We start from the raw sequence: 14,434 nt of genomic DNA, 5'->3' as shown, positions 1-14,434 counted from the left end.
TAGTTTTGCCTACCTGGTGTCAAATAACCAGGTTTTTCCCCCCACTTGGGTTCTTATAACTAAAATGGTAAGTCAGTCCTTTAAAACAGAGAAATTACCAGGGCACCTGGGTGGCTCAGTTGGTTAAGCATCTGGCTTCAGCTCAGGTCATGATCTCAGGGTTCATGAGTTTGAGCCCTGTGTCAGGCTCTACCCTGATCGCTCAGGGCCTGGAGCCTGCTTTGGATTCTGTGTCTCCCTCTCTCTCTGCCCCACCTCTGTTTGTGCTCTGTCTCTCTCTGTCTCTCAAAAATGAATAAATGTTAAAAAAAATTTTTTTTAAACAGAGAAATTACCTTAAACAAATTGCTACTTAATTGGAGGAACATTCTTGACCCTGAATGCTGTTCAGTAATGCAGTGAACAGTATTGTTGAGTTCTATCTCAACTGACAGTACTTTGCTTATGTTCTTTTGAATTTTTTTTTTTAATGTTCACATTCAGGGGCACCTGGGTGGCTCAGTCGGTTAAGTGTCTGACTTCGGCTCAGGTCATGATCTTGCCGTTGGTGAGTTCAAGCCCTGCATCAGGCTCTATGCTGATCTCAGAGCCTGGAGCCTGCTTCAAATTCTGTGTCTCCCTCTCTCTCTGCCCCTCCCCTGCTCGCATTGTCTCTCTCTCTCTCTCTCTCTCTCTCTCTCTCTCTCTCTCAAAACTAAATAAACATTAAAAACAATTTTTTTAAACATTCACATTCAAACCTGAATTCAGCTTTGATATTTTCATTAGACAGCCAACCATTTAGACTTTTGCTTGAACAGAATTCTTGGCCTCCCTGATATTCAGGGAAGAACTTATAATGCATTCACCCCCATATCCAATAATCTTCCTTTGTTCCACCTGGCCACCTAACAAACAAGTTCCGATTCTGCTGTGAATTTGTTTAAATGCAAATAACTCTCCACTGTCCCATTCCTAGTTTCATGTCACCTACCTAGATATTTAGCCAGGCATCTCAAAGACATCATTTGAAATATGCACATTTAGAGTACGCTGTTCAGTCAGACTTGTTTAATGAAAAGAAAGAGAGACCTACTTAAGATTAGTTGATTCAGGAGGGGTTTCTTGTGCAGATACAATAGGCTTATTGTAGGGATACAGCTAATTGGTAATTGATAAGCATTACTTATCTTGCTGGGAAGCCAGTGTCCATGGAATGGGAAATGAGAAGATTTGGGTCTCATTTTCTCAGGGTTGTCTCTTCCCACCTCTCTACTGGCGAGCCGGCATCCTTTCGTTAGCTCTAGTTTTTACTCTCTCGTAACTTCTGCTTGCGTGGTTCCCCCCCCAGTCATAAGCATCCCTTACACAGATGCAATGCTCCTTCTGTCCCTGTGGCACACTACCTCTACCCTCTGGCTTCTGGATTTCCAGCTCCTAAGTGAATCTGACATGCAAGTTACACAGGCTGCTGTTCAGCTTACGGAGAGACCAAAATGTGCACTTTGCAGTCTGTTTCAGCTAGGGTAGCGCTCCTGGCTGATATAAAATGTGTCTGCTGCCCCTCATCAAGGTTGTGGGCCAGGAAGAGCAGGAAGGGTGGGTGGACAGGCTGGCAACATAAAGCATAACATACACCTGCTTATATTATAGATATGATACACACATATAAAGTTTAACTTGCTATAAAAAAGTATGAGCGAGTTCCTTTAAATGATTTAGTGTGAATTTGCCACTTGAGTGTTTTGCTGTCATCAAAAATAAACTTCATGGGGCACCTGGGTGGCTCGGTGGGTTAAGCGACCAACTCTTGATCTCCACTCAGTTCTTGATCTCACCATCATGAGTTCAAGCCCTGCACTGGGCTCCATGCTGGACATGAAGCCTGCTTAAAAATGATAGATAGATAGATAGATAGATAGATGATAGATAGATAAAATAACCATGTTACCAAATGAAGGCAGCCCATCTATAGAGCCTAAGACTCAGCACCTTTCCAAACAAGGACAGAAGGACCATCTTTAACTCTTGGGTTATGTTTAATGTACAACAATCTTGAATATCCCGTCTTTTTAGTTGACTGTGGCAACTGAAAGAGCTTTTCAATCAGTTTCCTGAGAAAGATGGGTCGTTGGGGTGAATAATCACCTGGCTTATCCCATACGTGTAGTTTGGATATTCAAGGCCAAGGTGCCGACATGTCTATGAGCAAATGGTGTTGCAGTCTATACGTAATAGGTGAACAAAACGTATCAACTCTCAACTAAACAGCCAGCATAGTCATTTGCTTCCTTACAATCGTTCCCCTCTCCCCGCTCCACATCATACCACTTAGCTTTTCCTCATAAAATCACAGGAATATAATAAGAGTTTTCTAAAGAAGCAGCATGGTTACAATAGTTACTATACTTCTCTTTTCATTCTGGCTCCTCGAAGAGATTATAAATAAAGACCGGAAAATACCTCTACTCTGCTTTCTATTCCCTTTGATGCCTTTCACAGTGTCATCCAGAATAAATTTCATTTTTTACTGAATTAATGTCAACGAGTGAATTCTGAATGGAAATGATAGAACGTTGTGGACGAAGAAACAACAATCGCCTGGGAGACGGAGACCTGAATTGGTACCCATGCTCCACCGTTCAGGGTGTTATCACCAGCAACTCAACTGCTCCCTCTGTGCCCCTGTTTCCTGTCCTAGAAAACGAGGACCAGAGTGCTAGGTGGCCTGGCTGTCTCAAGATTGCTGAGGGAGTAACTTGAGATCCCATCATGTTAGCCGTGAAACCCTACAGAAACGTTCAGTGATTTTCCTTGGAAACAACGAGTTTATCCAAATCTATTTTTCACTCATTCGAACACGTTTACGGTAGCGTCGGGACTTTTCAGCTGGTTTCAGGATTCTCTTCTCCCCGGAGCTGGAAATCTGAAGTAGAAATGAGGGCACTGCCAGACCAGTCTTGGCAGGGTGGTGATATCTCTGTAAACACAGCATGGATCTTGGCCAACACAGGTTAGCTCTCACGACGGCTGCTAGTCTAAGAATCAGCAGAGACAAATTGGTCGGCTAAGTTGTCGTTATACGAGAAACGTAGCTGCTCACTAAAGGAGGAGCCCTAATTCATGCCCCTCGTCATCGGGCAAACACAAAAAGTATCTTCTACCCTGTAATTGGACTCCTTTGAAAGATTATCCGTCTCCAAGTCAATTGCGTTTTTCAAAGAACTCTGGTGTTGCTTCCTCACTGTCAGAGAGAAGCATTTCCCAGTAAAATCCCGATTGGTTATGGATGTATTTGCCATGAACTGTCCCATGAGCCATACTCTTTTTTATGGGTCATCAGCAAGGTTGCTGAAGAGGCTCCTGCCCTCCAAATGCTTCCAATCCTGCCATCCTTCTTTTAGGTGACTAATTTTAACAAAGTTTTGTAGAAAGAGGGGAGGAAAGGGGGGGCGGGGAGGGGTGCGGCTGACATTCCTTTTGTCCTAATCCTTGAAATCATCCCGTGGAGACCAGCACAGTTTTCCTGGACATAGGTGAGTTCCGGCCCCTGATTGATGTAGGTCATGCAGAGAAAAGAATCCGTGTTTTTATTTTATTTATTTACTTATTTATGTATTTATTTATTTATTTATTTATTTATTTATTTATTTATTTATTTTGTCAGAGGTAATGTACAAACAAAAGCCCCGTCAGGTCTAAAATCTTCTTGTTTCCAACACTCAGCCCAAGTCCGGCAAGAGTCAGGAGATAAAAGGCAGAGGGTGATGGGGATGGGCGGTGGCCAAGGGGGAATCTTCCACATTGACCGATCCAGGGGGTTGGGGCGGGGCGGTTACCTCCAGGCTCCGCCCATTTGCCCTGGTTCCCAGTTTCTTGGGATGGAAGCAGAGGTACCTGGGCCTACGAGGCCCTCTGAAGCTTCGGTAGAAAGAAGCCAGAGCACAGCAGCAGCAGCTCCATTTCGGGCCAATCAACGGGACTCAGTGTCGGCTCCAGGGAGCACCCCCACCCCCGGCCCCGCGGGGACACTGTCCAGGAGGGGCAGATGGATAGAGGGGAGGGCGAGGCTGGGGGTGGCGGACCAAGCCAGACGGACGGGGCCGGGAGCGGGAGAGCGAGGCGGAGAAACCGGGAGACGCAGCCGAGCTCCCTGGGGGGAAAGCAAACGCGGCAGAGAGGCACCAATTATTATAATTGGAGGTAATGGGGCCGAGGCGCCAAGCAGCTCCGCTCTGTTTTACATCACCCAGCCCCGACCCGGACGCACCCGCACCGGCGCTCGGCTCCTCCCGCGCCGAGTCCACGCCCGCGGGGCTCTCCGGGCCCTTCCCCGCCCGCCCGCCCTCGTGGCTCTGCAGCTGCCCCGCCCGGGGCCGCGCTCAAGTTCAGGTGCGCGCCGCCCGGCCGCGCTCCCCTGCCTGACTCACCGGCCGGGTCCTCGGCCTCGCCCCGCCGCCTCTCTCACTTGTGACTAGTCCAGCGACACGGACTTGTCCCAATAGTAAAAGGGGGGCTGTGTGTGTGTGTGTGGGGGGGCAAACCTTTCTGGTCTGGGCAGATTCCCCCCAGGCTAGGGTCGGTAGGCCGGAAACAACTCTGTCCTCATCATCTCGCTTTGATCCCACCATTACTACCAGCATCACCCCGGAACTTAAGTGGGGTCTTGAAGATAAGCCACGTGGGAAACAAAGCACATGAACATAGGGTGTGGTTGGGGCCAAACATCGTTACATCTCGCTAGAGCTGTTTTGTCACTGATGGGACACCGACCAGGAGAATGGTCTCGCAGACCATTTCGAGGTTCGGTGAAAGACAGCTTCAAAAATGAAATCAGGGTGGAACACAGCAAGTGACATTACCTCCTCCAGCAAGTCAAATAAAAATTACTGCTTTTCAAGAAATGCTTTGAGGAGGCCTTCACAAGGCAGCCAGGTGACCCATCGGTCCTTTAGAAGCGTTGTTTCTTCAAAACAGATGTGAATAATAACACAAGGTTCCGGCAGGGCAACTTGGTGCCAATACATGTTTAAAAGTCCAGCTCCAAGGGATGACTGTTGTACTGGAGGCTGCACTGATCCGACCATTTCGAAACGCCTGAGCTCAAGGCACAGTGTAGCACCTTAAAAGGCCTTTGATGAAGTAGAGCATTTATCGAACGATAAATGTGAAGGGAAGACTTTCAGTGATTGAAAAGAGAGAGAGACCTGCTTGTATAATCGCAGAGGGCATAACAAGGACCAGGGGGTGCCAGCTACACCCGCCAGAAGTCGCCAGGGAGAGTTCAAATAAGGAAGAACTTCCTAGCAATAATGCCACTCGGAGGCGGACGAGGCATCCTGAAGACACCGTGTGGTTCCCAAGTGCGGAGATGAAGTCCCGGGTTGGGGGTGTGAAGTAATTGTTGGAGCAGGTGACACTTTGACGTCCCTTGCAACACTGAGATGCTCTAATTACAGCTACAGCTCAAATATTAAAGACGACGACGCTGTGTCGTTTTCCAGAAGTAGGAAAAATGCCGGGCGCTGGAACTCATCTAAGGAGTAAGGACCTTAGAGTGAACTTGGGCTGCCCAGAGCTGTTCAAGACTGAGGCTGTCCCCCTGATGGGGGGGGGAGGGGGTTGGGGAGGAGGGAGGGCTGAGGCTCAGCTGTGACTCTCAGACTTGGCTGTGTACCCCGAAGCTGGCTGTGCCTGCTTGAGGGGGTGCCTCTTTCTAATGTACAAAATGAGCCTAGTATGAGCTAGTCACAGTCCTGAGACCCAGCCCTTAACTAACGTTAACAAGACTGGTTCACGGGCAGGAAATGATAGCCTCCAAAGGGCAGATGGCCCACGTGAAGACAGCTACGTAAATATAGATGGTCTTAATTCAAGGCTGGGATCCGTACAAGACCAAGGAGAAAATCTCAAAAACCACTTTCAACTGATTCAGATTCTCCCCACCCTGTACTGCCTGTGTCACCAAAAGGCATTCTGTATCCCTTCCCTGACAAGTGTCTAAACAATGCCTTCTGTCCATCTTCTTTCAGTTGACTGCTGGACAGATTTGACTTTCAATGGGAATAAAGACAAATTGTGCTCGCCAGGCCTTTGCAACCTTCCTCGTAAGTGATTTCATATCATATCCTCATTCCAGACCAAAAAAAAAAAAAAAGAGGAAGGAGAAAGAGAGAAAGAACCCACGTAGGTCTCCTGTCTTTCTTCATGATGTAATTGTAGATTTATTTTCTCAGCTTTTGCTAGCACAGTATTTTAAGTTCCTTGGTAAGTACCCCTCGAGGTGTGCCTGGAACTGGACTCCGAAACCAGGAATAGATTCACCATAACTTAGCCTAGTGGCTCGCTTCTCTTGAAAGCATTGTCCTCCCCGGTATCCTTCCCAGATGTCCTGCACATCACATGGTCCTGAAGCAAGAGTAACAGCTCTGGGAACTGGGCCTCTGTTCCCCATCACCAGACCCTCTCTTTCATCACACATTTGAATTCTTACCCATGTATCCTTAAAGTGACCTAAACTAATGTGTTCTTTTCTGGAGAAAAAAAATGGGTTAAAAAAAAAAAACTCCCACCAGGGTAACCCTTTTTCCCCAAGCCAGCACTAGATTATGCACATCTGTGGTCACTTTTATTTTTCGGAGAGTGTATTGCATTGGTTTTTGCAGCCCAGAGTCGGTTCCCCTGTCGGGTGGACATTCCCCCGGGGGCATGTCTTTCTCGCCCCCTTGTGGTGAGAGGGAAGGAGCGCCCAGCTGGGAAGACAGGAGCTGTGATTTGCTGTCGGGGCAAGTATCGAGGTCACCGAGGGGAAGATTCCGAGTCAATATTTTAATAACCGTGTCTCAGTGTCATGTGGTGACCTCAGTAAGAGGGCGGTGAGCCCTATTTCCAGAATCTTCTTAGGGCTTTGGACAACAATGAACAGGCTTCTCTCTGTGTGTAAGGCCAGGAGAAGGTGGTGGTTGCAACTCCAGGTAAGCCGTGGACAACAACAGTGACCATTGTTCTAAACAAAACACCCTTGCCTGTGTCACCCACCGGCAAGCCAGGACTCTCCCCGCAGAGGAGTCCATACTCTCAAAGACTTTGGTTCATTCCTTGGTTTCTAACATTTTCCAGTGGAACTGTGTTAACTGAACAGAACCACCACAGAGCATGACTCCTAATCTCTAAAGTCTAAATGTGTGCATTGTTTCTACAAATCCACAGACTTTTTTTGGCCAGCTCCAGCTTTAAAAAGCAAACAGACAGAAACCCTCCACGCAGATGAGTTCAACGAAAATCCCCTCCCCTCCTGATCTGTATTCCACCAAAAGATGGGTGATGGACGTTTCCCCCAGAACCAAGCATGGCAGGATTGTATCGAAGTCTGGAGCTACCCGACTCTTCCCGCCATGGGGCATGAAAATCTGACTCTCATTTGGGTCAAGATCAAAGCCAAGGGTCTAACAGGATAATTCAGTCTCCAACTCTACACGAGTTGCCAGTCTCGACTGCTGAAATTAACCACACAGTTCCTCTGGGTACTAAGAGCTGCATGAGGCCACGCCAGCCACTGTTTATATTAAATCATGAAAATGATCACTTCCGTCTCTGATTTTACAGCGGAAGAAACCAAGAGAAGGCTATGTGGCTCTCCAAGGTCACACCAGCTGCACTGAGACTCAGGGCTCAGGGCACGACCTTCTGGCCCATCCAAAAGGTGGGAAGGTGTGAGGGGCCATTGCATTCACTGGTAAATCGGGGTCAGTTTCTCCTTGAACAAAGATACAGAAGGAAATTTGTTAGCGTTCTGAGCTGAGATTCCATAGAAACATTTCGGCCATATTATAAGGTAAAATCACCTCTTGCCAAATGCAGTAATTTGAAGGAGACTGAGAAAAGGAGGAGAGAAAGAGAGAGAGAAAGGGAGGCATTTGACTGCTGAGAACAAAGGCTGTTTATAAGTGGGTTGAATCACTGCCGCTCCCAAACCTCTCTCAGGTCCTGTGAGCCTGAAGAGAGTATTTCTGGGAATGAGCTTTGGGGTCATTCTTGGGCGTCAGTCTTTGCTGCAGGAACCAACCTGCCTAGGCAGCTGTCAGTGATTGCTTTCCCCGATGGCTTGATTGTATCTGCAGGCCCCTTCTGCTCAGGACTTGGCCTTCCTCTGCAGAAATCTTCTATGGGATCCCTGACCTTCACCCTCAGTGCTCGTTAAGTGCATAAGCAGAAACATCTAGGAATCCCAGCCTTCCTACCAGCCAGAATTTTCACACCAATCAGGGAAGTGGCTTCCGTTGGAACAGACACCTCAGGGCCTCCGAAGTCCATACCTCATTTGTGTTTTGAGGACAATGGACGGGAGAGCCACCAATTACGAAGAACCTGCAGATAACTTCATCTTCCAGACCAGGAGCAAGTAAGGCAGCCATGACTTCCCCTGGAGTCCTGCCCTCTGGGCTGGAGATAAGTGGGTCTAACCAAGCCGAGCTTCTCCACCTGACTTTGCTTCTCTGTGCTGGACCCCCTTCTTTGAGTAGCAACTGCATGGCATTTGTGATCTGGACGCAAGACGGAAATGGGACGGAGGCGAAGAGCACCGGACTGAGTCGTCTTGACATCACCTCTCGGCCTGGTTTGGGGTCAGATCTCGCTTGAGCCCTCGGGGCTGCAGAATCCTCAGCTATGGAATGAGCCAACCGGACAAATGGCTTCTCACGTCCCTCCTGGGTCTGGAATTCTAAGCCTCCTTTGTCCTGCCCGCTCACATTGTGAAGGATGAGTAACAGGCTGTTAAAGGGGCCCTTGTTCTTGGTTTCTGCAGAGGCTCCAAGACCTAGTTCAATGGTTCTCAAACTTGAGCAAGCAGAAGAATCATCTGGAAGGCTTGTTAAAACAGATTCGTGGGTTCCTCCCCCAGAGTTCCTGATTCAGAAACTCTGAGGCAGGGCCTGAGAATTTGCATTTCTACTAAGTTCCCAGGTGGCTGCTGATAGGAGACCACACTTCGGGAACCTCTGGCTGAGCACTGTGACGGAAGCACCAAAGTACCGAGGCTCCAAATGACAGACTGACATACGGCTCAGAGAGCTTGACCTGCCCTGCCAGCCAAGAGGGAGGCTCTTTCAGACAGACACGCAAACCGACCCCTGTTGACAGGTCCCTAAATAACCTACAACCTGTTTCCCAGAGCTAACCTCATGGAGAAGGATGTAACGGTAACCGATACGAATATAGTGCTCTACAATCTGCGGAGAGCTTTGGCTTTACTCCTTTTGTTCCTCCTGGCAACCCCATGGTCCGGATAAGGAAGATGTTACCATCCTCAGTTTCCGGGGCTGAACCCGCAGTTCCAAGTGGTCACGTGTTTGATCAGTATCACACAGCCCAAGAGCAGCGGAAGGGGGACTCAGGACGGTTCATCGAAAGCTTTCGAGTCTTCTCTGTTCTTCATGCTTCACCAAGCTGCCCATGAGTGTACTCTTTTGGGTAATTGGGGCACTGTTTCTACCCAAATAATCATTTCCTTGAAGTGCTAATTAGGTATCGCTTTAACACACGCAAAGCCAGATGATTCAGAAAGCTGTTTTCTCCTGCTCCGTTGCCATAACGCAGCAGAAACCTGAGCCGAAGGCCCCGACTCTCGCTCAGTGTGGCTTTCCAACAGTCTAAGGGAAACGGTGAATGAATTTGCATCGTATTTCAGTCACCGCCATTAGTAGTACCAGATAATTTTTCTGCACAACCCAGCGTCCTAGACGAGGACTCCCCGGATAAGACGGACACAAGGCCGCTTTCAGCACTTAGCTCTCGGTTTTGATTTTAGAATGTCTGATCACTTGCTGGATTCCTTTCTGTCGTCAGTTAATGCAGTTCACAGCAAGTCCTCGGAGAGAGTTGGCAGTCTGGTAGTATAGAGTGATGGCTGCAAGCGGACAGAACGAGGCCGCACCCCTTCACCGTCAACAATGATGACCTTCCCGAACAACGTGACTGAAGTGGTTCATCAGGCTCATTCTCCGTCACCCGTCCTGGGAGCGCTGCCCGAGAAGAGTCTTTCCTGCCGAACACTCCAGTGCAGCTCTAGGGAAGTCCGACCTCCTTCTTAGGGTAAAGGAATGAAAACCCCCGCGTATCCTGTTAAATGCTTCCCCTGGAGGACACACGGACTCTTACACCGATTCAACCGTGCTTATCGTTTTGTCGAACAGTGACTCTTGGAACAGAGCTTTTGCAAGAGAGATTAAAAACCTTGCTCATCTACCCCGAGAGCCTCAGCCCAGAGCAGGGGCCTGCACCGCTCGTCAGTGATAATGGGAGGTGGGGGGGGGGGGGACACGGGGAGTAGGTGCTGCCCAGTGGGGAGCTCCCAAGCCGCAGGGCACCGAGTTGGGCTTTCTGCCCTTACACCCCAAACCTGGTCCACCAAAACCGGATCCCTTGAGACAGGTGTCTAAGGACAGAGGCATGGAAAAATATTGTTGGCCTGCTGGCCTCCACGAAAGTTGGATGATTAGTCTCCCAGCACCGGCTGGAAGGAGATGGGCCTGGGAGAGCGGCAATGGCTGTGCAGAGCAAGGACAAAGGCGGGATTTGTCTGCACTTGGAGGTGAGCAGTGCTGGCAATGGGGTGGGGCAGAACATGCATTACAAAGTTTTTAATAAAAACTTAAGAGAGTCTTGGGGCGCCTGGGTGGCTCAGTCGGTTAGGTGACCGACTTCGGCTCAGGTCATGATCTCGCGGTCCGTGAGCTCGAGCCCCGCGTCGGGCTCTGTGCTGACAGCTCAGAGCCTGGAGCCTGCTTCTGATTCTGTGTCTCCCTCTCTCTCTGCCCCTCCTCCGCTCATGCTCTGTCTCTCTCTGTCTCAGAAATAAATAAACCTTAAAAAAAAAAAAAAAAAAAAAACTTAAGCGAGCTTTGCCAACTTTCCTAAGTTGGCAGAAGGGTTTTTAGCAAACTGAGAGCCACCCAGAGTGGTCAGCTGGTCTCTCCCTTGGGATCTTCCTGGCTTGGACTTGCTGCACGCAAGCGACTACCTTTCCAGCTAAACTAGGTGGGAGTCATGCCCCTTCCTCCACTATTACATTGGTCCCTGATACAAACTACTGGCATCTGAGATAACGGCTCAGTAATGCTTTCCCGCCCACAAACCTCCTGACCCCACATCCACCTAACGCTTTTTCCCTCGGGGGCCGATGGAGGCCGTGGCCTGGGGAGGCGGCGGGTGGCCGTGGGCACGCTCTGGACTCAAACACCCACTGGGACGCTGGCCAAGCCAGGACTGGGTCTGTGGCTCTTGTAGACTCCTCCTCCTCTGTCTCTTTCACGATCCTCCCTCTCCCGCCCCCCCCTCCCCTTTATCCTTTCCCCCCACTTCCTTCTCCCCACTACTTTTCTTGAAGTTTTTTTAATGTTTATTCATTTTTGAGAGACAGAGAGACACAGTGTGAATGGGGGAGGGGCAGAGAGAGAAGGCGACGCAGAATCCGAAACAGGCTCCAGGCTCCGAGCTGTCCGCACCGAGGCCGAGGCGGGGCTCGAACCCACAAACCATGAGATCGTGACCTGAGCCGAAGTCCGAAGCCCACCCAGGCGCCCTTTTACCCCGATACTTCTTTTTAAATTACAGTGGATTTAATGGATCGATTTGTTCAGAAGACACTTGGTTGAAGTCTTTAACTCTTCCTAAGCCTCCATTTTCTCATTTTATAGATGGGAATAAAGGTGGCTCAGGGGGCTAAGCATTCGACTCTCGGTTTCCGCGCAGGTCACGATCTCACAATTTGGGAGCTCGAGCCCTGCATCGGGCTCTGCGCGGCCAGTGAGGAGCCTGCTTGTGCTCACTCTCTCTCTCTCTCAAAATAAATAAAAATAAATAAAGATGGCAATTAAATAACCATTTCACGAGGTTATTGGGAGGAAAAAATGAGACATTATACCTAAGGCACATGGCATAAACGACTATCCAGAATGAGCCCTCAATGCACTTGGCTATCCTTACTACTTTGGTTACCTGATAAGGGAAACTCTTAGGATTTGAGGTTCTTGGCCAGAATCTACACGTTGCCTGGGTTATATGATCTAGGATGTTACACGACCTATGATTTTGATGCCAAAATACGTCACCTGACTCAGCGTCTCCTCCGCTCCCGCTTTCTCACCGATGAAACGGAGGTCACGATAATTCCCACCTCCTGGGAATGTTGCAAGGATTAAAACTAAAACATCACCGGAGACTCTGTTTGGTGAGCTGTGAAGATTAATTCCCAGAAGGCTAAGGGACTGAAACCTGAGGACAGACCGTGGACAGGAGAATGAGAGCAAAGGAAGGATAGCAGAGAAGACCCTGAACACAGACTTCTCCTTCTCGTAATTACGCCCAAAGGCTGCCACGGTTGCCCGAAAAGTCTGGCTCCCCAGATGTGGTTCCGTCTGGGGCTTGTGTGCTGGGGCTTGTGTGCTGGGGCTTGGTATGTTCCATAGGCGACATTTTAATATTATCTACTCTTTTTTTAATGTTTTTGACGTTTATTTTTGAAAGGGAGAGACAGAGTACGAGTGGGGGAGGGGCAGAGAGAGAGAAACAGAGAATCGGAAGCAGGCTCCAGGCTCTGAGCTGTCGGCACAGACAGGCTTGAACTCACGAACCGTGAGATCATGACCTGAGCCGAAGCTGGGTGCTTAACCGGCTGAGCCACCCAGGCGCCCCTATTTGCCTTTTTTTTTTTTTTTTTTTTTTAAGTAATCTCCACAGGGCACCTGGGCGGTTCAGTCGGTTGAGCGTCTGACTCTTGATTTCGGCTCGAGTCGTGATCTCGGGGTTGGTGAGTAGGGCACACGTCAGGCTCTGTACTGACAGCGTGGTGCCTGCTTTGGATCCTCTCTCTCCTCTCTCTGCCCCTTCTCCGCTTTCTCTCGCTCTCTCTCAAAAAATGAACAAACTTTAAAAAATACAAGTAATCTCCAGGCCCAACGGGGGGCTCACACTCATGGCCCCAAGGTCAAGAGTCACCTGCATGAACTGAGCCAGCCAGGCGTCCCTGATGGTGCTCGCTCTCTGAATTGAGATGCTGCCCGCTCACTGCTCACGTTCCCCGGGTTGCTGACAAACAGAACACAGACAAGGCCAAACGCTGCCAGCCTGTGGCGGGGGGGTGGGGGGGGGTGGGGGCAGGGGTAGTGGGCTGCAGGCCCCACTCCCGCTACAGGACAGCCCCTCCCCACCCTCAGTCCGTCAGCACTGGAGAGCCGAGCTGGGGGTGGGGGTGGGGGGGCTGGAGGGCCAGAGAGTGATTTTCCCTAAAACCTGTCCCTCCTCTCAGATGCCCACCCAACAAAAGATCTACTTGGCAAAACATACGGACACTCACTGTCCTACCCAGACCTGACCTCTGAACACACGAGAAAATGGATAAACACAAAGGAGTGAGGTTATCACCAAGTTCAATTTCTTGTGGAGCCACAAACGTCACCGCGTGTGTGTTGAAGTCGATACCCTCTCTGCTCCCCGCCCCCCCTCCCCCCCACCCCGCCCCGGGCTCCTCACTAATAACATTAGGAGCTCGGGCTGGAATGTCAACTTGAACTTTTAGCATTTGTGGCACAACCATAACGCAGTTTAAGCGCACTCGTTTTATTTGATCGAGGGCTCGAATTTACTGTGCACTTCCTGAGGCCCCTGGGTTAAAACCACATGATCTAATGCAATGAAAACCAGCAACAACAAAAAAATATATTCTTTATTTCCAGTAGCACAAGGCCAACTGAATGTACCCAAAGCGTACTTAGACAGTGTTAATCAGCCTAAAGACTAAATGGTTTTCTCTCCTTCCTTCGTGTCCACACGCCCAACTCAGAAGCACCCCCCACGTCCACACACACAGTCTTCGATCACACACAAACATACGTGATTTTAGGAATAACCAAGCGCCTCTGGAGGCTAAAAGGTACTGTTCATAGTGAGTGCCCAAGGAGGTGCCCGAATCGTTTTGAGGCAGATGAGACCAGAGGGAAAAAAGTTCAGTAATTCTAATTCTCTATCTCCTGCCAGGAGTGTGGGGTATAAAGAACTTTATAATACTCTTGAGGACATCAAGCCAGAAAAGCAGCCAGGAAGGAGTTGCTGCTTGATTTGAGTTTCATTTATTTATTTGTTTGTTTTATTTTTTTAATGTTTATTTATTTTTGAGAGAGAGAGAGAGAGAGAGAGGGAGTACAAGTGGGGGAGGGGCGCAGAGAGAGGGAGACACAGAATCCGAAGCAGGCTCCAGGCTCCGAGCTGTCAGCACAGAGCCCGACACGGGGCTCGAACTCACAAACAGTAAGATCATGACCTGAGCTGAAGTCGGACTCTCACTCAACTTACTGAAACACCCAGGCGCCCGTTGATTCGAGTTTTAAAGCCAGGACAGGACCTGGTTGATAAAAGGGAGAAAAGATGACATGGTGGCAGACGAAGTCACACAAAACCG

This window comes from Lynx rufus, unplaced genomic scaffold (assembly GCF_022079265.1).
Source record: "Lynx rufus isolate CCGP_SWC_20201006 ecotype Redwood Valley unplaced genomic scaffold, mLynRuf1.p SCAF_7, whole genome shotgun sequence".
Taxonomy (NCBI): Eukaryota; Metazoa; Chordata; class Mammalia; order Carnivora; family Felidae; genus Lynx; species Lynx rufus.
The sequence above is the reverse complement of the archived record's forward strand: the minus strand, read 5'-3'. Positions refer to the sequence as shown.